Below are 23,400 nucleotides of genomic sequence, written 5' to 3'. Positions count from 1 at the left end.
ATGCCGACCGTTCCTCTCTTGCACCCGGTCCATTCACCACGATCGCCCGCGTTCCTCCTCGACCAAACGACGAGGCGATTTCTGAGGACCTGTGATAAGGCCACGAGGCACGCTCTTCTCCCCTCCTCAGAAATGTACACACTTCACGGCTCAGCCAAACCATCAATGGCCAACGTCCTGCTCAGCAGGCGAGCCAATTCACACAGCATGAACATGAGAACCGTGCAGCCTTCGTCATGCGGAGAGCAAAAGCGGGATCCTCCATGTCCTCTGACCAATGTCCTCTCCCGACCACATGCGTCCCTTTCTTTCTCGTGTCCTCTTACGTCCTCTCGACACTAGTCATTCCTCCCTCGGTTAATACTCCGCAACCACCCCTGCTCCCTCAACGTCACCCGAACCAAACTCCTCCTCCGGGGCGTGGCCTGCTCACATTAAAACCCGGGAAGGCGGGGCCTCTGCCTGCTCGGCATGTTTTGCTTGCTTGTTGTCATGGTTTTGGTTCTAAAAACATAGGGAAAAGTCACACGGGGGCAATTACATACTGGGGGAATTATCCCTAATCCCTATCTAATTACCATGGCACCACCCCGTGTGGTGACAAGTCACTTAAGCTCACAGTTTCCCTACTTAATTACATCAAGATCTCTCCAACACGTCAACGGACCAAACACCTCGACACAATCCTAACTTTCTCATGAAATCCCTTCATTTACCCACACAATCAAAACAATATTCATTTGAATATTTCATTTTTTTATGACAAAATTATTGTGTAGTCCACCGGCCACACCACATAGTTCACATTTATACCTCGTGTGTTCATTATATTCATTTACCAGGTTCTGCTGAGGGGGTAACCGGGCCTGGAAGCACCCTGTAGATTATTGGCTCAGAGGCAGATTGTAAAAGTGTTACATTAGAAGCAGAATTCCATGTTATTCGTCGAATGGATGCTCGTGAATGTGTCGTTGATGTTTCTGGGTTAAGTTTGACCCCAATCTACAAATATGGCGTCCTCAGAAAGAAGAAGATCGACCACAAACTTTGCTTCTGGAAGAAGTTTATTTGTATTTAAATGTCTGGTAATTGTTTTGTATTCATTTATATGTTTGTGTACTTCAATATAACTCATTAATCAGCAGCTTCAGCACTGTACAGCGATTATTAAAAAAACAAATTCAAACTTTTTTTTGTCTGAAACACCTCCAGGTATGACTGCCTATCCATGGGGAAAGGAAAAGTTCTCCACCTATGATGTCATATCTCACATGGTTTGGCAATTCTGATTTTCTGAAGAATAAACCTTCAAATATCTTCTTCTCCAGAATGGCTTGACAGATTGAGGAGAAACTTCACAAACGTTCCCAAAGCGTTGAGGATACCAGCGTCTTCATGAATAATTTATGTCACGTGGTTTAGAAGCCATATTGGATTGAAGGAAAATATTTTTAAAATTCTCTCTTGATCCGCTGCATCGATCAACATGAAACTTCAAAATTATGATCTAGTAGTGATGGGGAATAGATGTTTCAAATTTCAACCTGATCAGACACATGGTCTGGCAGGCAGAATTATTTATTTTTTTTGAATCCACGTTTTCTTTTTTTGAATGAGGCCTCACTTGGCTGTGCCTGGGTGGGTTTTATGTCTGGTGTTGGCTTAATGGTTTGGGTGGTGGGCTTGGGATCCAAGGATCCTGAGTTCAAATCCCACTCGGCTGTTTAATTAATACCAGGTGGGGTTAACTCTGCCTGTCATCCTTCTGAGGTCGGTGTAATGAGTGCCAGCATGCTGGTATTCTGTGTTGGAGTGGCGACCCGTCCAGGATTGTGCCCAATAGCCCAGGAGACTGCTGAGGCAGCACCAACGCTCTGCACAGAGTATGGTCCCAATGGATGGATGGATGGTGGGTTTGACGGTGGAGTAGTTGCAGTTGAAACTCCAATGCAGTCCCTATTTTATTACTCCGACGTTTGACTCTGTCAATAGGAGGGGTTTTCAAATTGTTTTCTCCTCCTCATCCTCCTCACATTTACGTCATTGCTGTGATTGGTCGTCGGACCCTCCACGAGATCAGTAACCAATGACAGCTCAAGCGCTTCAGAGCTCCTGTCGATCATTGAGTTAGGACACGCCCAGGCACGTGGTCAGTCCTTCACAGTTTAAACAGTCACACATCAAGGGCACGTCTTCGTTAACATTTTTGGATAGATTTGTGTTTCTGTCATCTGTAACTGCAATGTCACCTTACATTGTGTCGCCAAGCTGACAGTAATTTGTATCAATATTTATTTTATCGAAGAAATCGATGTCATAACATAGAAGGGGTGGGGGTCGCACATAGTCGCCATCTTGTTATGTTTGGTAATCGGCCACGTAAGTATTATGAACATCATATAGTAATCGACTTTTATTTGACACCCGATCATTCATGGTATTCATTGTTGTTATTTTTTTATATTGTCTGGTAATCGGCTGCCGAAGTATCAACATCATTTGGTAATCAGCTTTCATTCAACGCCGGGGTCATTCATGGTATTCAGCTTGTTTGGTCTTCCACTTGATTTGAATTTAATTTTTTAATAACGCACAAATTTGCTGCCAGAAGAGTTCGCTCACACCAAATCCTTCTCAAGACTGCTGGGGTGGGTGTAAGTATTCTATCAATACCATCCAGTTGAATGTGTGATGCAGCAGAAATCGATCTTACCAAGGCCCATTTCCCAATTACAAGGTACAATCTTGCAGGGATCCCACCAAGACCCATTTTTCCCATACCATAGTACGATCTTGCAGGGATCCCACCAAGGCCCATTTCCCAATACCAAGGTACAATCTTGCAGGGATCCCACCAAGGCCCATTTCCCAATACCAAGGTACAATCTTGCAGGGATCCCACCAAGACCCATTTCCAAATACCAACGTACGATCTTGCAGGGATCCCACCAAGGCCCATTTCCCAATACCAAGGTACAATCTTGCAGGGATCCCACCAAGGAACATTTCCCAATACCATGGTACGATCTTGCAGGGATCCCACCAAGACCCATTTCCCAATACCAAGGTACGATCTTGCAGGGATCCCACCAAGACCCATTTTTCCCATACCATGGTACGATCTTGCAAGGATCCCACCAAGGCCCATTTTTCCCATACCATGGTACGATCTTGCAAGGATCCCACCAAGGCCCATTTTTCCCATACCATGGTACGATCTTGCAAGGATCCCACCAAGGCCCATTTTTCCCATACCATGGTGCGATCTTGCTGGGATTCCACCAAGTCCCATTTTCCCATAACATGGTACGATCTTGCAGAGATCCCACCAAGGCCCATTTTCCCATACCATGGTGCGATCTTGCAGGGATCCCACCAAGACCCATTTTTCCCATACCATGGTACGATCTTGCAGGGATCCCACCAAGGCCCATTTTCCAATACCATGGTACGATCTTGCAGGGATCCCACCAAGGCCCATTTCCTAATGCCATGGTACGATCTTGCAGGGATCCCACCAAGACCCATTTCCCAATACCATGGTACGATCTTGCAGGGATCCCACTAAGGCCCATTTCCCAATACCATGGTACGATCTTGCCGGGATCCCACCAAGGCCCATTCCCCATACCATGGTACGATCTTGCAGGGATCCTACCAAAGCCCATTTTTCCCGTACCAAGGTAAATTCCTTTGGTGCAATCCTGGCAAGTGTCATTTCTCGGCCCGCCTTGTGCAGTTATCTCATCCTGTAACACTGAACAAACTGCTGCAATAACGTTACACCATCATTGTTCATCATCAGACTTCCTGGGGGCCAATGTGGTCACATTTGTTGCATTAATATCAAATTATCATCACTTTTCTCAAGATGTAAAATACAAATCTAGTTTGAACGAGACAATCGGAGCGATAACAGTTGGCAATTCAGCAAAGTAACATTCGGGACTCAATTCCCCAGGAACTTAACAAAGTTTGCTTACACAAAGTTTATCAAATAGGTCATGACCCAGAATTCTGGCTCTGTTGAGGTCATAAAAACAGTTTTCAGGCTTGGCAGGGCAAGCCTCGAGATTAGTCTAACTTTCCTTTGGGTGAACACGGCTCAGGGACATCGGAGATAACATTTACATTGGGCGTTCACAAAGTTGTTGCTTTGTTTTTCCAGAGATCCATTTGGTTGTTGTGGTTAAAAATAATATGGCAACAGAAGAACTCGTCATTCTTTGTATGCATTTGGAATCATCGGGCAACTCAAAGTGGAAAGAGCGGGATCTGAATAATTCCTTCAGCTTGTCGAGTGCCCGATCCAATGACCATTGACCATCCAGAACCTCAGCTGGGCACTGTCCATCATCGAGCTTTCGACCCTTTTAGCCCAGAACCTCTCTGATCGAGGTGTCCACATGAAAAAAGCTAATGGGTAAACGATTGAGGCAATGTGCATGCGTTCTGCGAACAGAAGCTGCCATTGAAGAATGTATCTGCGACAGAATGAGTGCTGAGTAGCATCTCGAGACTGAGACCGATGCCAGATTGTGTGTCAGTGTGTGCCGAGCCGGCTCCATCAAGCAGTCTCTTTGCCAATGTCATACACACATTTTCTCTTGCCATTTTCCCTGGGAGCGTGCTCATTGAAGACACCGTTCTCATCATGTGGGGATGTCCTCCACCGATGTTGACTTTTCCAAATTATTTGAGTAGATACCTACCACGAGCAATTTTTATTCCACTTAACAACACCTTGATCAATTCCGCCTGAACCGAAGATGACTAGATTTTCACATGAGTGTGACATTTTGTTATCCACAATAAGCAAGGCTCGCAAAGGACGAAGAACATGGAAATAAACATAAAACGTTTCAAAAATTAACAATGGGGACAATTAACGGAGGATGCTGGAGACTCCTCAGTGAATGGAAAAGGAAGAGCACCTCATTTTCCTAAGTTGAGGAAGATGCATCATCTTCACGGGATGAGGAAGAACACTCCATTCCTCAGGCTTGGCTAGGTTACAGACTGTAATTCAAGGTGACAAAGGAATTACAGTAGACACTGCAGAAAACAATGCAACACTGTGCAAAGGGAATCAAACTGCGGTGATTTGGAATTCATGGAGTTATTGTATTTTCTCCGCAAAGCCGAGTCACTACCAGTGGCTTTCTGGCGTGCCGTGCTTGCTACAACCAGCCAGGCACGAGTTCTCCTTGTTTGGGCATCTTCGCAAAGTGTAAATTCTCTGCAGATTTCTATTTTGAACAAAAGAAATATATAAATCCGTGGAGAAGGTTCCCTCTGCTGGAGAAGGGGAGCACTTCATGTACTCACAAGTTCCATCATCTGAGTATGACGATTTTTTTCAATGGCTTAAGGTATTCCCATCTCAAACTGGCTCCAGAATCTGACTCAGACTATAACTTTAATGGCCTCAATCATTCCCACATTCTTGTGGAGTTGGTCAAGGAACGTTTTTGTACCACGTCTTTCACGAACCGGCTGGCCAGGCCCGATGCTCGACCGAAGGCAATTTTGGCAGGAATTTATCATTTGTTCAGGGTCGCTGGGACTACTTGGCCACTCACTCTTCAGGAAAGACAAGGTGGGATCTTGAACATGCACCAACTAATATGAGAAGGAACACCCAGCTTAATGTCCACCCACCGTGTGAAGCACTAATGAGACGGTTTGTAGTTGAGTCAGGAACCGAACCCAGCCTAGACAGTTCAAAGATGAGGGCACTATCTCTGCACCATCTGGAGAACAAATACTAATGCAATCTATTTGTTACCTCCACCACTGAAGGTAGATGGAGATTATGTTTTCACTCCTGTCTGTCTGTGAGCAGGGTATCTCAAAAAGTAAGACAGATTCAGATGAAACTTGGTGGACAGGTTGGGGTTGTGACCAAGACGAACCATTTCGATTTTGGTGAAGATCCGGATCTGAAAAGTTTGTAATTTTTTTTTAAAGTGATTTTTGACCATTGAAAGATTGGGCCAAAAACAATATATGACACGATATTTCAAAAAGTTGAAGATGGATGACAAAACTGTGGATGAGTTGGGTAGGTAACAAGAACAAGCCAATTAAATTTTGGTTCAGGTCTGTATCCAGATCCAGCCTATCAATTGACAGCATGATGATATGATGCCTCGGGGGTTGGGAGGACAGCGCACAATCACGGAAGTAAAATCACGTGCATAGGTGGCGTTATCTGTTTTTCATCAATACACGATAGTAGATTTCAGTGCCATGCCAAGGAAGACGAGGAATTATTTGTGAAAAAAATACCAAGTGTAACAAACCAAATAAAGATGAAAATAAAGTTGTTTTTATCACAAAATGCTTCGGACAAACAGCTGTTCCCTTATCGTGAGTAGATGAAGGGTAGAGCCAAAAGTTGCACAATTCAATGATGTCCACACGAGAGGCTCCACATGAAAGTCCTTAGAAATCAAGCTTGATTAATGATCACTTTACAGGCACAGTCTATCTGGGGCCGTACTCTTGTGGCAATTACTCAAATCGAGGCCCAGCAAAACCAGCTCCTCGGAGACGTCATGCGATGACAAACAAGGCAAACCCACATCTTGGCACAGTGACGAAGCTTCCCACGTCATCTTTCTCCCTTCGCTTTCCTCGAGGCATTTGCCTCATCTCATTGCCTGCGTTTTGAGAACCAAGAGACAGGTAGTTGGTAGTGGGATTGAAGGCGATGAAGTATCAAGAGATTTGAAAGTCAAATTCCTTAATACATCTGAGCTATATTTTCTCAGTTTTAATGGGCATCGTCACCTTCCTCCCCACCCAAAAAAATTAAAATAAAAGCCTTAGGCTCTCAGATTCTCCAACATTCTACCCACAAGAGGAAGATTATCGAAAGAAAGATGAAAATAAAAATTGTTATTAAAAAACAACCCCCAAAACAAACACATCGTGACCGTTTGTCAAACAGGTAAGAAGTCTGGACAAGTGGTGGCTCGAGCACTCGAAGCTCAAACGTATCAGAACCGCCAAGACTCCATTTTGGCCGACGAGGTAACTTGTGCATCGTCAGTAGAAAGGATTCGAGCAGAAGGATGGTCTCATCCACCTGCAGCTCGGCATGATCCATCCTGCAAACATGATAGCAGCAAATTTTATTTATTTTTGGAATACAGAATCCAGGCTCGTGGAAGAATTAAAATATGGAACGGATCAGGATGCAAAAGAACAAAACGAACAGTCGAGAGAGGGGGAAAAACCAACAGTAGGGTTGAAGGACAAAATAGAGGGAGAGTTGGACAAATAATGGGTTTGTGGAGGAATGAGGGGAAGGAAAGGACGCATCGGGTGGACAAGATGGATATAGAACCAAATACTGTACTCAGGAAGGAAAAACTGGGGAATAAAAGATCATCGTTTTGGATGGTGAATGATTGAAGATGGTGGTGAACAACTGTCTTGAACAGATTGAGGAAAGAATGAGATTGAAGAGAATGTGGAAATTGGTTCTGCAGGTGGTGAACAAGAGGAACAAATGAGTGGAAGTGAGCAGTGATCCTAGATTTAGGGAGTTTCACCATAAGGGATTTATTGGTGGACTGCAGAAACCTTGGTCGGGGGGAGGGCCAAAGTATGGATAGGGCAGAAAGTGTAAGAGAATAAAAGGAAGTGGTAGAAGACAGAGAGACCACAAATTTTCTGCATTGGGAAAGCGATAGGCCCATAGACTTAGCTTCATCGCAGAAGATTCCAACAATGTTCAAGGCCCTGGTTTCCATAGCATCAAGCTGGGTAAGATGTGTGGCAGAGGAGCCAGCCCAGGGGGGAGAGCAGTACTCCATCAAATTGCAGATGAAAGCCTTGGAGGTGGACAGGAGTTCAGGTGTGCCAAGGAAGGACTTTGTATGATGGAGGACACCCAGTCGGCAGCTGGCTTTGGAGGCCGACTTTGAAATTTGGTTTGCCCAAGAAAGATCATTGCTGATGGTTGAACCCATGACTTTGAATGACTGAACTTCCTCAAGAGGGCTGTTAAGAAAGTAGATAGGTGGATTTACCAAATGCTCCTTTCGGAGAGAGATCGTGAGAGTGCGATATTTGTCAGGATTTAAAGGCATATTCCAAGTGTTTGACCAGCTTGTGATTTTATAAAGGTCTGCAGAGACAGAAGAGGCTGCAGCCTGCCTATCTGAAGGATGATGGGTGTCATGCAGAGGGTGGAGTCATCAGCAAATAGAAAAAGGGGATTTTTGAGTCAGATAAATCATTTATGAAGATCAGGAATAGGACTGGGCCCAGAACACTGCCTTGGGGCACTCCAGCCTTGACAGGGAGAGGAGATGAAAGGACTCTGTTGAGAGCCATAAGTTGACTATGAGAGTAGAGGATGTCAGTTGGCTATGTGTGTAGTTGGCCTTTGATGCCATAGGCAGAGAGTTTTGAGTCCTGCATTGGAGTCATCAGAAGGAACCCAAACAAGCAAAAAGCAAAGATTGTCATTATGAGGAACCAGGATTCACATTTCAGATGTGACTCCTGTACCCTCAAACCCATCCAGGCACAGCCAAGTGAGCCTTTTTCAAAAAAAAAAAAATCAAAAAGAACCCAGATCCTCCCCAAAAAACACTGTCTGCCAGACCATGTGTCCGATCAAGTTGAAATTCAAAACATGTATTCCCCATCACTGCTAGATCATTTTTGTGAAGTTTCATGTCACTTTATTAAGCAGTTCCAGAGAAAACATTATTTAATATTTTCAATCCAATATGGTTGCCAAACCATGTGACCGATGGCATCATTTGTGTGAACTTTTTGTTCCTCATGGATAGGGGTCATACGTGTAAAGTTTCACCTCGATCTGTTCAGCCACTTCAGAGAAGAAGATTTTTGAAGGTTAAAAAAAAAAAAATACATGTGTATATATATATATATATATATATATATATATATATATATATATATATATATATATATATATATATATATATATATACATACAGTATATGGCTGACCAATCATGCGACCGATGACATCAAATTTTTTTCTGTGGACCATTTTATCCTTAGATGACCCTCAAAAATTTTCATACTGATCAGATGTAGCATTCTACATATGCAATTATGATGTCATAACAAAGGCATCTATGACTTCATATAAAAAATCACACATTCCCCATGAGGAGTACTTGCTACGTGCCAGGTTTCAATGTTTTCCTTGGTGCGGTTTCAGAGATACCGAGATCCAATTTTTTTCCGTTTTTCCAACATGGCTGCCACACCACGTCATCTATGATGCCACAATTATGATCAAAACATTTTACATGAGTAGTCGCACCTTTAGTGAAAATTGTGTTTCAATCCGACAAGCGGTTACAGAGAAAAACACGAAAGTTCTGTGCGGACAAACAAACTGTCAGGTCAGGTCAGGTTCGATCTGTGACCTGCTACAGGTACCATGTAAACCTGTACTAACCTGTTCCATGGTCGGGTTGTCGGCGACTAAACCGTCTCCCCCACCAGGTTTTCTGGTGAGGAGGGTGTTTGGATATGGACACCCAGCAGGATTAAAAACAAAACCTGTCAAAGGGCGGAGGAGCTCCTTGTGAGCCAACGGCCATCCATATCTAGTGCCCAACTGTGTCTGCGGATGTCCTCCTGCAGTTGGGTCACTTCTTATTAGGAGGTTGGTGGCAGGATTTGCACTCCGGCCACCGTAAAACCCTTCATTCCGCAAAACGCAAAAACGCAAAAAAATCTGAAAACCCACTCCGTGGGAGTACCTCCTGTGCAGCTTCCCTTCCCAGGGCAGCTCATCGGATGACGGGATTGGGGCAAAGCCTTCGGGACCCCCAATCTTTGATAGGAGGGAAACCACGGGGTAACATCCCTGGGTCAGATTGCGGGAGAGTGTGTCGGAGTGGTGCTGAGGTGTCGTCCACCAGACGGCGGTCTCCTTGGGTTAACCTGAGGCGGTCCCTTCGGGTGGGTGCCTGGAATGTCCTATCCCGAAGAGAGGATGATCACCTGTCTCTGTTATCATCTGAGCTCAAGCGTTTGGACATCGGGATTGCAGCTCTCTCTGAGGTTCGGAGACCGGATTGCGGCGAGATAATGGTGGGTGGTTACACCTACTATTGGTCTGGTCGCTCTGATGGTTACCATACCCAAGGAGTTGCTGTAGCTGTGTCCAATAAGCTGACCCCAATGATAATTGAGGTAACACCGGTCAATGAGCGTATTATGAGATTAAGGATTCGTCACTCCTTCGGTGTCATTTCCCTGGTCTCTGTTTATGCTCTGACTGAGGCGAGTGATCTCACCGTGAAGGATGCATTCTACGCCACACTCGAGTCTGTGGTTGATCAGTGCCCCAGACGAGATACACTTCTAGTCTTGGGGGATTTCAATGCATCGACTGGAACTGATAGGGATGGTTATGAGGTGTGTGTTGGTCCCCATGGGTCAGGAACTATGAACCAGAAGAGCACTAAGTTCCTTGGCTTTGCAAGAAGTCATGGACTTAGGGTGGCTGGTTCATGGTTTCAGCGCCCACAAGCTCATCGCTGGACTTGGTATTCCAACGCTGGCGGTGTGGCAAAGGAGATTGACCATGTCCTCATTGATGGTCGTTGGAGGATGATCCAGAACTGCAGAGTCTACCCGAGTGCTCAGTTCCTCAATACTGACTACAGGCTTGTTGTAGCAACTCTAAAGCTGCACCTTAAATCCTGGAGAATGGTACCATCCCAGCCGAGGCTGGATGTTGCCAAGCTCAGGGATGAGAGAGTTGCTGAGGAGTTTGCGAACAGGCTGAGTGGACACTTGGGGGGTCTGGGTGCTTTGGGGGGTCCTGAAGAGTTGTGGAGCGCCTTCAAGACCACTGTCCTTGATGTTGCCGGTGGATGCCTTGGAGCTCACCGCAGGGCAAAGAAGAATTTTGTCTCTCAAGGGACACTGGATACCATTGACCAGAGTCGCAGGGCCAGGCTGAATGGCAGAGCTGAGCTCTTCAGGGAGCTGAGGCGTAAAACTGTACGTGCACTGAGGGTGGACAAGGAGGCCTATGTGCGAGGAATCTGTGAGGGGGTAGAGCATCACCTGTGGACAGGTGATTCTCATCCCGCTTACAGGGGAATTCGCGCATTACGTTCATCCAAGCCCATCCCTCGGAGCACTACAGTTCGAGCAGAGAGTGGTAGGCTCTTGACAGAGGAGTCTGAAGTGAAGGCCCGCTGGGCCGGTTACTTTGAGCGGTTGTACCAGGCTGATCCCCCAACTGTCGAGTTGGACGTCAAGGGTGTTACAATCCCTGTTGCTGACCCTCGAATCAACTGTGGTCCACCTACGCTTGTGGAAACACGGGCTGCGGTGAACCAGTTGAAACGGGGCAAAGCTCCAGGGATCTGTGGCATCCATGCCGAACTTCTCAAGGCTGGTGGAAATGCTGCACTAGTGTCGTTGCATGCAGTTTTGTGCTCTGCCTGGAACACAGGCATCATCCCAACTGACTGGAAGAGGGGCCTTGTTGTCCCTCTCTGGAAAGGGAAGGGTGATCGCCAAGACTGCAACAACTACCGAGGGGTGACGCTGCTCTCAGTGCCAGGCAAGGTCTTTGCTCGGATAATTCTCGATAGGGTTCGCCACCATCTGCTTGAGCACCAGCGTCCAGAGCAGTCAGGCTTTACACCAAAGAGGTCAACGATTGACCGTATCCTTGCACTTCGTGTCCTCACCGAACGCAGACGAGAGTTTCGGCAGGGGCTACTTGCAGCCTATGTTGATCTCTGTAAAGCGTTCGATTCAGTGAATCGGGACGTCCTCTGAAGGATTCTTGGTCTTCGTGGGGTGCCACCAAAACTGATCGATCTGATGTCTGAACTCTACTCTGGTACTGAGAGTGCTGTGAAGTGTGGTGGTACCATCTCTGACTTATTTCCAGTTGTTACTGGAGTTCGTCAGGGATGTGTACTTGCCCCCACACTTTTCAGCACTTGTATGGACTGGATTCTAGGGAGGATGTCAGAGAGATCAAGTTGCGGTGCGTCATTTGGGAATGTCAAGATCTCAGACCTTGACTTTGCAGATGATGCAGTCATCTTTGCGGAGACTTTAGACATCCTCTTGGGGGCCCTCGAGGTGCTGAATGAGGAGTCGGAGCCGTTGGGATTACGGGTTTCTTGGGTCAAAACTAAGATCCAGGCTTTCGGTGACATCTTGGATGCTGCTGTCCTGTCTGTGTCTGTTTGTGGTGAGGATGTTGAGGTCGTGGAGAGATTCACTTACCTTGGCAGTGATATTCATGTCTCTGCTGGCTGCGAGTCAGAGGTCAATAGACGTCTGGGTCGGGCCTGGGGAGTCATGGATTCACTGGATCATGGGGTGTGGCGCTGCCGGTACCTGTGCGGGAGGACGAAAGTCCGAGTCTTCAGGTCCTTGGTACTTCCAGTCTTGCTCTATGGGTGCGAGACTTGGACTCTGACCAAGGATCTGAGACGGAGACTTAATTCCTTTGGTACCAGGTCTCTTCGGAGAATCCTTGGCTATCGCTGGTCGGATTTTGCGTCCAACGAGCGGTTGCTGAGAGAGACTCGGATGAGATTTGTTACCTGCATAGTCCGTGAGCGTCAGTTGCGGCTGTATGGACATGTGGCTCGTTTTCCTGACTCTGATCCTGCTCACCAGATTCTCTCAGCGAGGGAGTCTCATGAGTGGAGGAGGCCAGTGGGTCGACCACGTGCCTCATGGTTGCAACAGGTTGACCATCATCTCAAGGAGATGGGGATGGGCCTGGCATCTGCCTGGGGGATGGCCAGACGGAGGCCCCTGGAGTACCGGCGGAAAGTGGACGCAGCGACGTGCTGTTCTGGCACATGCTCCCATACCTGACCTGAAACAAACAAACAAACGGACCCAAATGCAATACCGTCGACGTTCCGCCGTCGACGGTTTCCGAGGTCAAGGTCACTTAACATATTCCTTGGTTCACCACCTTTCCGCATTCGGAGGGCTGCCATTTGGAAACTATGAGAGATAGAGGAACGTTATGCTGTCGTGATAACTAAATGGGGATGCAAGGAATAGGCAGGAGTTGGTCCGGTCGCTCTACCTATCATAGAAGCTCCGCTACGTCAGTTACCGTTTGGGTTCTTAAAACATGATTTTTCGGCCGCTGCATAGCAACGGGTAAGCAACGAAACTCAAACGCGCACACTCCCAGCGCATATGGCACCTGGTCGCCAAGTTTCATCGAAATCGGTTTGCTGGTTTGTGCTGTGGAGCCTCGCGTTGCGCCACACACACACACACACACACACACACACACACACACACACACACACACACACACACACACACACACACACACACACACACACACACACACACACACACACACACACACACACACACACACACACACAACCCGACAATTACGGATATCAAGCGAATCCCATTTATTGGAAAGCAAAGCATATGTTTGACAGATTCACGAAACACCCCTCTCCTCCCCTCCTCCTTCCACCACCTACTTCTCCCACCACTCTCCCCCACCCTCCTCTTCGTCTTTTTCTTCCACCACCCTCTTCCTTCTCCGCCCACCACCTAACTCCTCCTCTCACGCTCACCCACTCCTCTTCTTTTTCTTCCACCACCACTCTCCTCCTCCTCCTCCTCCTCTCTTCCTCAACCTCTAACTCCCCTTCCCCCTCCACCACACTCCACACACTGTCTTCCCCTGCACCGCATTCCTTCTCCTCCCTCAAGTTGGAAGCAGTCCTATGTTTATTATTATTATTATTATTATTATTATTATTATTATATTTATTATTATTATTTCTTTCAGATTGCCAATTTGCAGAGATACGTGACGTTGGGAAAATATCGTTCAAGATCCCGAGCTCGGAGCACAGGAAACCACTGATAAATAAACAGCACTCTCTTGTCCACCTTGTAACATCGCTGTAGGATCATGCTTGCGGTCGGTTGGACCTTCACCGTATACAAGTAGAACGTACGTGCCGGGGCAAAATGGGGCGTTTTGGGCAGCTCCTGATGGGAAAACAAAATAAATGCAGGATGTGAAAAACAGCAAAACGAGAATCACGGCATCACCTGTGGTCAAGTGATTCTCGTCCTGCTTACAAGGAAATTTGCGCATTGCTTTCATCCAAGCCCATCCCTCGGTGTACTGCAGTTGGAGTAGAGGGTGGAAGGTTCTTGACAGAGGAATGTGGATTAATGACGTCAACGATATATTCTGCATCAACGTTTTAAAATGTAACCCCCTTCCCGCCACTCCCCCTCCTCCTCCACGCCTCTCCCTCTCTCCCTCCCCGCCCCTCACACTCCTCCTCACCCCTCACACTCTCCTCCCCTCCCCTCACCCTCACCCTCCCCCGCCCCTCCCCTCCCCCATTCACCACCAGGCCTTCGTCCACATGCATGCTCCCTCCCCCTCTCCACCACCAGACCTTCACCCACATACATGCCCCCTCCCCTCTTCTCCCCTCCTTACCACCAGACCTTCGTCCACATACATGCCCCCTACCCCCCCTCCCACCAGACCTTCACCCACATAATGCTCCCTACCCCTCTTCCCCACCAATTTTTGTTTATTTTAAAGTTTTATTTGATTCACTGAATGTTGATTCTGGTTTCGAGGAAACGACTGATTTCGTTTCTGTGACGTCATGACTTTTTTCGAACGTGGCTACAGTGACGTCACAATGTCCAGTCGTGCGTTCGTCTTGGTAACGGCGGTTGGCTCCTGACTCGTCGATCTTGTTTACATTCGAAGTGAACATTAAACCCGCCGTTTCGTTTTAATTGTTTTTGAAATGATATTAAAGTTTAAATAAATAAGGAAATCAATCGGGAGGGAACTTTTCGGGACCTAAACTACATCTGGGAATCTTCAAACAAGTGAAATGTTCGTTGGTGTTCGAGAGGCGGTTTGTTTGAGTGTCTCCCGCGGGTCAACTCTCGTTCATTGACGGCTGGTGTTTCCTCAAGCGACGTGAACAGGTATTGTGGAACCTTTTGTCTCCCTTTGTATTAATATATGAAAGTTTAAATGACGTTCAAGGATTTATAATTATTAAATTTTGAATACATCGTCGAGGCTCATGGAAGAGTTCGTGTTAATCCACTGAATGGACCAGGACGGAACAGGGGAGCAGAATATGTTTTATTGACGATGTTTTTATCATTGATTTCTGGAGCAAAAGCGATAAAATTCTCTCGGGAATGAAACTAAAAGAGATTAAATTTAGGATTGTGCAGAAAATCTTGACAAACACTTTCAATATCAAATCTCCACGAAGATATATTCTCATGATTTCAAGGTAAATAAAATTAATTAAATGTTGTTAAAAGTGGAACACGTCATCCGGAGATTGTGAACCTATTTGTACTTTTCTTTACTTTTGATATTTTCCGTCCCAATCCCACAACAAATAAATGAAACATCACTCACAGAGTGACACTTGGTGAAACAGAACGGCACTCTGTGGATAACACACCTCCACCAGGCTCAATAGTTTACATTTTGTATCCCACTGATCGGTCTCATCTGATTCCAGACCTTAACCAAAATCGAATCGGCTTGTTCTTGTCACCAAACAACTCAACCACCGAGTTTTGTCACAAGTCATCCACAACTTTTAGATATAACATGCTGTGCATAGTTTTTGGCCCCATCTCTCAATGGTGACGAATCGGCCAAAAATTAAATAATGATCCTATCCAGGTCCGGATTCGGATCTTCACCAAAATTTAGCGTTGCCTTCCTTGGCCGGTCCCCTACACACAAATAAAATTCCAGAACGATTGCTTGAAAACTGGAGCTAAAAATCGTGTGAAAAACAGACAGAGACAGACAGAAAATTATTTCACCAGGAAACAACACACAATCTCACAAACCCAGATGACAAATATACAACTACCTCCAAAATCGACCTCTTCATACAATTGTTACTATTGGCATTTGTGACAAAAATATTTAAACTTGCCGTGATGGCAATTCGTGAAAGTGTTGTTTTGTTGTGGGTTTGTCATTCCTTCCTTCCAGCCTGGTGTTTGCTTCATGGTTGATAAGATAGTTGATGTAAGATCCGAGGGTTGTGAGTTTGAGCTCCTGCTTGTTGTTGATTTAACACCAGGTGAGGTGGTCATTCTTCTGATGTTGGAAAAATGAGTGCCAGCTTTCTGGAAACAAGGGGCACTGCATCAGCAGCACAGCTGTGTTCCCAGCAATGATGTGACTAACAGCCACAGGCTGGATATGAAATATGATTCATTCCTTCCTTGTTTGGTTGTTTTGGGGGGGAATTCCATCCTGATATGTTTTTTCCTGACTTGTTTAACTCTATTTTCCCGATCTGGATGCCAATGTTGTCAATAAACTAATTTGATGGGAATTTACATGGGGAACCCCCTGATATTGTTGTGGGCCAGGGGTCGGTCTTGAGGATGACCGTGAGATGGAGCAGTTAGGCCGTCTCCCACCGAACACCGGAATGGAAGGTCGTCACGCCGGATAACTCCGGAGTCGACTGGTCGCTTAAAGGACCGTGGTCGCCAATATTTTGATGGCGTGAGGTGGGGTCCACTTGTCTAATTCCAATTCACCGAAGTACCCACGCCGTCTAACTACCGGGGAAGCCACACCCTCGGCCGACTTTGTCCGAACCGAGTCAGTTACCGACTCGGATCCGGCGTAACCGAGCGGAAGTTACCAACGAAGCGCCGGACCAAATGAACAATTTCCGGCACAAAAAATTCCTTCCTAGTTCTCCAGCCCGAACCATATTGGGCCAATGAAAGAAACGACAGGCAACGAGCTAGCACATTTAACAATTGGGGTTTATTTTTAATGGGGAGTGGAGCACAAGGAGCAGAGTAAAACCGACTAAAAGAAATGCAATCAACGTACAAGCAAACACAACGGTTTCTACTTACAGGACTGGGCCCACGGACACACACACACAGACGTACATTCAAAAGAAATGGACCCCGTCAGGTCTTTATTGGACCCTCCAGCCAGGGAGGATAGGTCAGCTGGGGGATCAGAGTCTGGCTGTGCACCTGTCCGCCTTGTGCGGTTTGGTCGGTCCTGTTCGGTGGGACTCGAACCCACAGCTTTGACGCAGCACCAAGCACCAGGGGCGATGGATATGCGATGGACGCCAGCCAGCATGAAGGCGGACGAGACGAGAGGAACCCTTGTGCTGCGAGGTCGACCAGAAAACCAGACCAGACGAATGGATCACCAACTGGCCAGGCGAGAGCAGACCAGTGCCAGCGCAGACAGAACGCGCCAAACACTTTCCCTCCCACTCGCGCGCAGGGGCCAGAGGGACCGCCTTTAACGTCACCTCATCCCTCATTGGATGGGTGGCGAGGGGGGGGTGGTATGTCAGTTGCCTCGGTGGCCTGCCTTCACTGGGCGGAGGGCGTGTCGATGTCTCCGCCCCCCCCAAATAGGCCCTGTTCTGGAAGAGGCTGCGCAATAGTATATGGCGTTCGGGCTTCCCATTGGCTGGCGAGCGTCGGCCGATGCACGCTCTTCACTGAATGGACAATTGGGACTCCAGGCCCTTTTTTGGAGCGAAAACCAGAGCGCCAGCGACCGATGAAACCCCGCCTATGCACGTGTTCGGCACGCCAGTGTGCGAAGAATGCGTATAGTGCCGAAAGCAGAGGGGCTGTTGCCGTCGACTCCTTTGGAGGGTTGTTGGGGGATTTAAGATGTAAAAAGACCTGACTATAAAATAACCCGCAGCACACGCATGAAATTCCCATCAAACACAGGGAGGAATCTAACTATACACATACTTATCGAAATAACTAAGCTTAGGGACTGCTGTCTGTGTGCAAAAGGCTTCCAAATCCGGAACAATATATCTCATGCAGGCCCCTTTCTTATTTCCCTTTTGTAATTATTCCAAAGTTGCCATTTCCAAGCACCATGTTTTGCTGCATATCACAAACTTCAAGCCAGATGAGTGTGAAATACAAACTCAACTGGTATCAATCCCCATCTAACCAAAGGTGTGGATTAGAAAGATCTACACAGGACATTCACTACGAGGTATTCAACACACCTGGATATAATAGAGCTCGTTGTCATTAGAACGTAGTTCGTGACTGCAGGTTGACATGTCGTCGCAACGGCACGACCAAATTGGTGTCACTGATGCAGTGCTCCCTGTAGGTTGGAGCAGGAATATATAATTTGTTCATGGTGCTTGTCAGAGCTCACCTTCTTTCCGTCAAGTCACCTTGAGATCTTGAACACCCACCAACTCTTGCTGACAGACAGGACATCCAGTATAACGTCCATCTGAGGGACGGCACACCCATTGATGCCTTGCCCTGCCTTGGAACACTCGGATGACGGTTGAAAGCTGGGTTGATAATCTAAAGCTGACTGGACAGCTCAGAGGCGAGTGTGCACATATCTCTCGGCCACCCTGCCAGCCCTCAATAAAGGCACAAGATTGGATATTCAAATTATACTGAAATATGCAATTTCATATCTGTCTGTCTGTGTGTAGTTTTGACTGCAATACATTTGGTGGTGACTTATCCAAACTCAACCAAATTTGATAGGAGGACCCTTGGTTACACGATGGAGGGTGTGGCGACTTCCTTTGTTCCACTCCCCAAGGGGGTTTTCCTTTTTGGGTGAAATTCATGTTGGGGTGTATATTGTAATAAGATAGGCAACCATGGTGTTTTTCCAAACCTGTTTTTAATAACAAAAGCAATAACAACAATTATGATAACAGCATAATATTAATGTAATTACAAAACATTATTAACAATAATTATAATATTAACAATAATAATAACATCCCCCATCTCCTGACTGGGTTTTCCCTCCTTGGACAAATGCCAAGTTAAAGTCACATCCAGCTCGAGTCTCATGGGTCGGTGGAGTTCACATCCTGGTCGAATTGTACCAAACATCTTCACATGGTCTACACTGCTTCCTTGCTGCACGTTCAAAAATAAAAGAGGGCTCGGACAATTCAACAAGGTGTCAGGTGGTAGTCTGACAGGTATGAGGAAAATCATGCAAATGACGTCACTGTCACCTTGACCTTTGACAGATACAGTCCGAAAACATTGGCTGCCTCACTTTTGTCCTCTGCTAAAGTTTGACGAAGAGAGCTGAAAGCATTCACAAGTTATCACACTCACAGACAAACATCCAAAGAGACAGACCGACACGTGATGAACATTTTCAATTTCGTCACAACAACCATATGTTGGTAACCATTTTGCAGGCTTGGTTGTTGCTCAACCACCTCCTGTGTTCAAGTTCCTTGTGCTATCATTTATTTCTTTATTCGTGTACAGCCTGTGGCTGCTTGGCCTCGTCATTTTCTGGGGGCACAGCTGTGCCACTGATGCAGTGCCTCTTGTTTCCAGTGAGGTGGCACTCATTTTGCCAACCTCAGAAGGATGACAGGCTGAGTCAATCTTACCTGTAACCTGGTGTAAATTCAACGGGGTTACAGGGGTTGAACTCAATACCCTTTCGGCCTCTTTGATCTGAAGCCAGCAACCTCAACCATTAACACAACACTAGACCAAGTGTAATGATGCTACCTCGTTAATACCTCATATTCTCCTCCGCTACACCAAACAACGTGTTCGAAATGGTTCCCTGTTCGCCCGACTAGAGCTTGGGTATCGGATCGGATCAGATTATTGTTTAAAATAAATAATGTGAGTTTCCCAAACATTCAAGATGAAAGACTCGAGTTCACATCTCCTAACATGGGAAAGATCCCGGAAAAGAATGAATCATAAAACGAGCAGAGGCCGGATTGATGTTCAGATGTCAAGTTGTGCTAATTGTGTGGATTAATGATGTCACGATATATTCTGTATCAACGTTTTAAAATGGAACCCCCTTCCCTTCCTCCTCCCCGCCCCTCCCCTTCCTCCTCCACTCCTCCACTCCTCTCCCTCTCCCCACCCCTCCTCCTCACCACCCCTCCACCTCCACATCCCCGCCCCTCCTCCTCACCATTCTCCTCCTCACCTCCACGTCCCCACTCCTCCTCCTCACCCTCCCCTCCTCCTCACCACCCCTCCACCTCAACGTCCCTACCCCTCCTCCTCACCACCCCTCCACCTCCACGTCCTCGCCCCTCCTCACCACCCCTCCCCCTCCACGTCCCCGCCCCTCATCCTCACCACCCCTCCACCTCCACGTCCCCGCCCCTCCTCCTCTCTCTCCTCCTCCTCACCACCCCTCCAACTTCACGTCCCCGCTCCTCCTCACCACCTCTCCACCTTCACGTCCCCGCCCCTCCTCCTCACCACCCCTCCACCTCCACGTCCCCGCCCCTCCTCCTCACCATCCTCCTCCTCACCACTCTCCTCCTCACCACCCCTCCACCTCCACGTCCCCGCCCCTCCTCCTCATCCTCACCACCCCTCCTCCTCACCACCCCTCCACCTTCACGTCACCACCCCTCCACCTTCACGTCACCACCCTTCCTCCTCACCACCCCCTCCTCACCACCCCTCCTCACCACCCCTCCCCCTCACCACACCTCCACCTCGACGTCCCCGCCTCTCCACCTTCACGTCCCTGCCCCTCCTCCTCACCACCCCTCCACCTCCACGTCTCCGACCCTCCACTCACCCTCCCCTCCCCACCACCGGACCTTCGCCCACGTAAATTCTCCCTCCCTCCTCAACCCTCCCCCTTCACCCTCCCCTCCACCACCATGCCTTCGCCACATAAATTCCCCCTCCCCCTCCCCCTCCGCCCCGTCCACCACCGACATACATACCCCCTCCCCTCCCTCCTCCACCACCAGACCTTCACCCACATACACGCCCCTCCCCCCTCCACCACCAGACCTTCACCCACATACATTCCCCCTCCCCACCAATTTTTATTTATTTTACAGTTTTATTTTATTCACGAAATGTTGATTCTGGTTTCGAGGAAACGACTGATTTCGTTTCTGTGACGTCATGACTTTATTCGAACGTGGCTACCGTGACGTCACAATGTCCAGTCGTTCGTTCGTCTTGGTAACGGCAGTTGACTCCTGACTCGTCGATCTTGTTTACATTCGAAGTGAACATTAAACCCGCCGTTTCGTTTTAATTGCTTTTAAAACGATATTAAAGTTTAAACAAACAAGGAAATCAATCGGGAGGGAAGTCTTCGGGACCTAAACTACATCTGGGAATCTTCAAACAAGTGAAGTGTTCGTTGGTGTTCGAGAGGCGGTTTGTTTGAGTGTCTCCCGCGGGTCAACTCTCGTTCATTGACGGTTGGTGTTTCCTCAAGCGACGTGAACAGGTATTGTGGAACGTTTTGTCTCCCTTTGTATGAATATATGAAAGTTTAAATGACGTTCAAGGATTTATAATTATTAAATTTTGTATGCATCGTCGAGGCTCATGGAAGAGTTCGTGTTAATACACTGAATGGACCAGGACGGAACAGGGGAGCAGAATATGTTTTATTGACGATGTTTTCATGATTTCTGGAGCAAAAGCGATAAAATCCACTCGGGAATGAAACTACAAGAGATTAAATTGAGGATTGTGCAGAAAATTCTGAACAGCACACACACACACACACACACACACACACACACACACACACACACACACACACACACACACACACACACACACACAATCACACTCACACTCACACACACACAATCACACTCACACACCACACTCACAGACAACGCACACACACACACACACACACAATCACACTCACACACACACACACACACACACACACACAATTGTGCGCAGAAGTTAAGCCTTGACTGACTGCTCAGTTTTTGATTCTGTGTTTGGGGTTCACGGACAAGAACGTCCCCCATTGCGCACAAACACACACTCACACACACACACACACACACACACACACACACACACACACACACACACACACACACACACACACACACACACACACACACACACACACACACACACACACACACACACACACACACACACACACACACACACACACTCACATTCACATACAAACACACACAATCACACAAACACAACACACACTCACATTCCCTCATACACAATCACACTCACAACATACACACACACAATTGTGCGCAGAAGTTAAGCCTTGACTGACGGCTCAGTTGTTGATTCTGTGTTTTGTTTTTCCTTCTTATAATCATTGGTGAGATGGAGATGGAAATTGCAGTGGTTGTCCATCACTTTGACGGGCGAGGTTGGGGCCCGTCAATCTTTTCCTTTGGTTCTTTGGTTGTGGATGATTCATCTGCCTTTGGTCTGTCTGTGCAGGCCATAACCTTTTTCACCATTTGAGCTTTTGTCATGAAATTTTTGAATCAACATTTATTATTTGAATATGGAGAAGAGTCATTGTAAATTTCGTCACAATCACAGGAAGTACAAATAGGCCCTTTCAGCCCATCTGCCACGCATGAACACAAGATGGCTGGATTTTGCAATCGCTTCCGGATTTCTTTATTGATTTATCACTGGCAAATACCACTTGTCACGTCGAAAACGTCAAGACGAAGAGGGGTGAGAAACAGAGACAGAGACAGAGACAGAGACAGAGACAGAGACAGAGACAGAGACAGAGACAGAGACAGAGACAGAGACAGAGACAGAGACAGAGACAGTCAGTGAGAGTGAGAGAAATTTTTGTGGGAGTGTGCTCCACTATATTCAGAGGCAGGGCAGTTTTAAAAGAGGAAATGTTATGTTTTCTGAACAGCACACACACTCACACATGGACACAAACACACACACACACACAATAACACACCACGCAACACACTCACAGACACACACTCACACACAACACACACACACACACACACACACACACACACTCACACACACACACACTCACACACAACACACACACACACACACATTCAAACACAATCACACACACAACACACACACACACACTCACATTCACACACAACACACACTCACATTCACACACACACAATCACACTCACACTCAAAACACACACACACACACACACACAAATGTGCGCAGAAGTTAAGCCTTGACTGAATGCTCAGTTTTTGATTCTGTGTTTGGGGTTCACAGACAAGAACGTCCCCCAATGCGCACAAACACACTCACACACACACACACACACACACACACACACACACACACACACACACACACACACACACTCACACACACACAATCACACTCACACACAACACTCACGCACACAATCACAGTCACACACAACACACACACACACAATCACACACACAACACAAACACTCACATTCACTCACACACAATCACACTCACAACATACACACACACACACACAATTGTGCGCAGAAGTTAAGCCTTGACTGACTGCTCAGTTTTTGATTCTGTGTTTGG

The 23,400-nt window shown here is 47.0% G+C and overlaps 1 protein-coding gene across 7 annotated transcripts in view; it reads left to right on the top strand.

Annotated features, from left to right (window-relative positions):
* LOC147007734 (uncharacterized) overlaps window positions 1-23,400 on the top strand; it is a 108,825-nt gene that overhangs the window by 11,295 nt on the left and 74,130 nt on the right. For 2 of the 7 annotated variants that reach the window (XM_085866509.1, XM_085866506.1), the window contains exon 1: window positions 20,954-21,318. The exons of the other annotated variants lie outside the window; for them this stretch is intronic. The gene's annotated coding sequence lies outside the window, so the exon portion shown is untranslated. Of the gene's footprint in view, window positions 1-20,953; window positions 21,319-23,400 lie in introns of those variants that run through there. 7 annotated transcript variants of the gene reach the window in all.

The sequence above is a fragment of the Eptatretus burgeri genome, unplaced genomic scaffold (assembly GCF_056783735.1).
Source record: "Eptatretus burgeri isolate ZD-2024b unplaced genomic scaffold, Ebu_testis_v1 Ebu_testis_scaffold_33, whole genome shotgun sequence".
Classification (NCBI taxonomy): domain Eukaryota; kingdom Metazoa; phylum Chordata; class Myxini; order Myxiniformes; family Myxinidae; genus Eptatretus; species Eptatretus burgeri.
The sequence above is the reverse complement of the archived record's forward strand: the minus strand, read 5'-3'. Positions and strand labels throughout refer to the sequence as shown.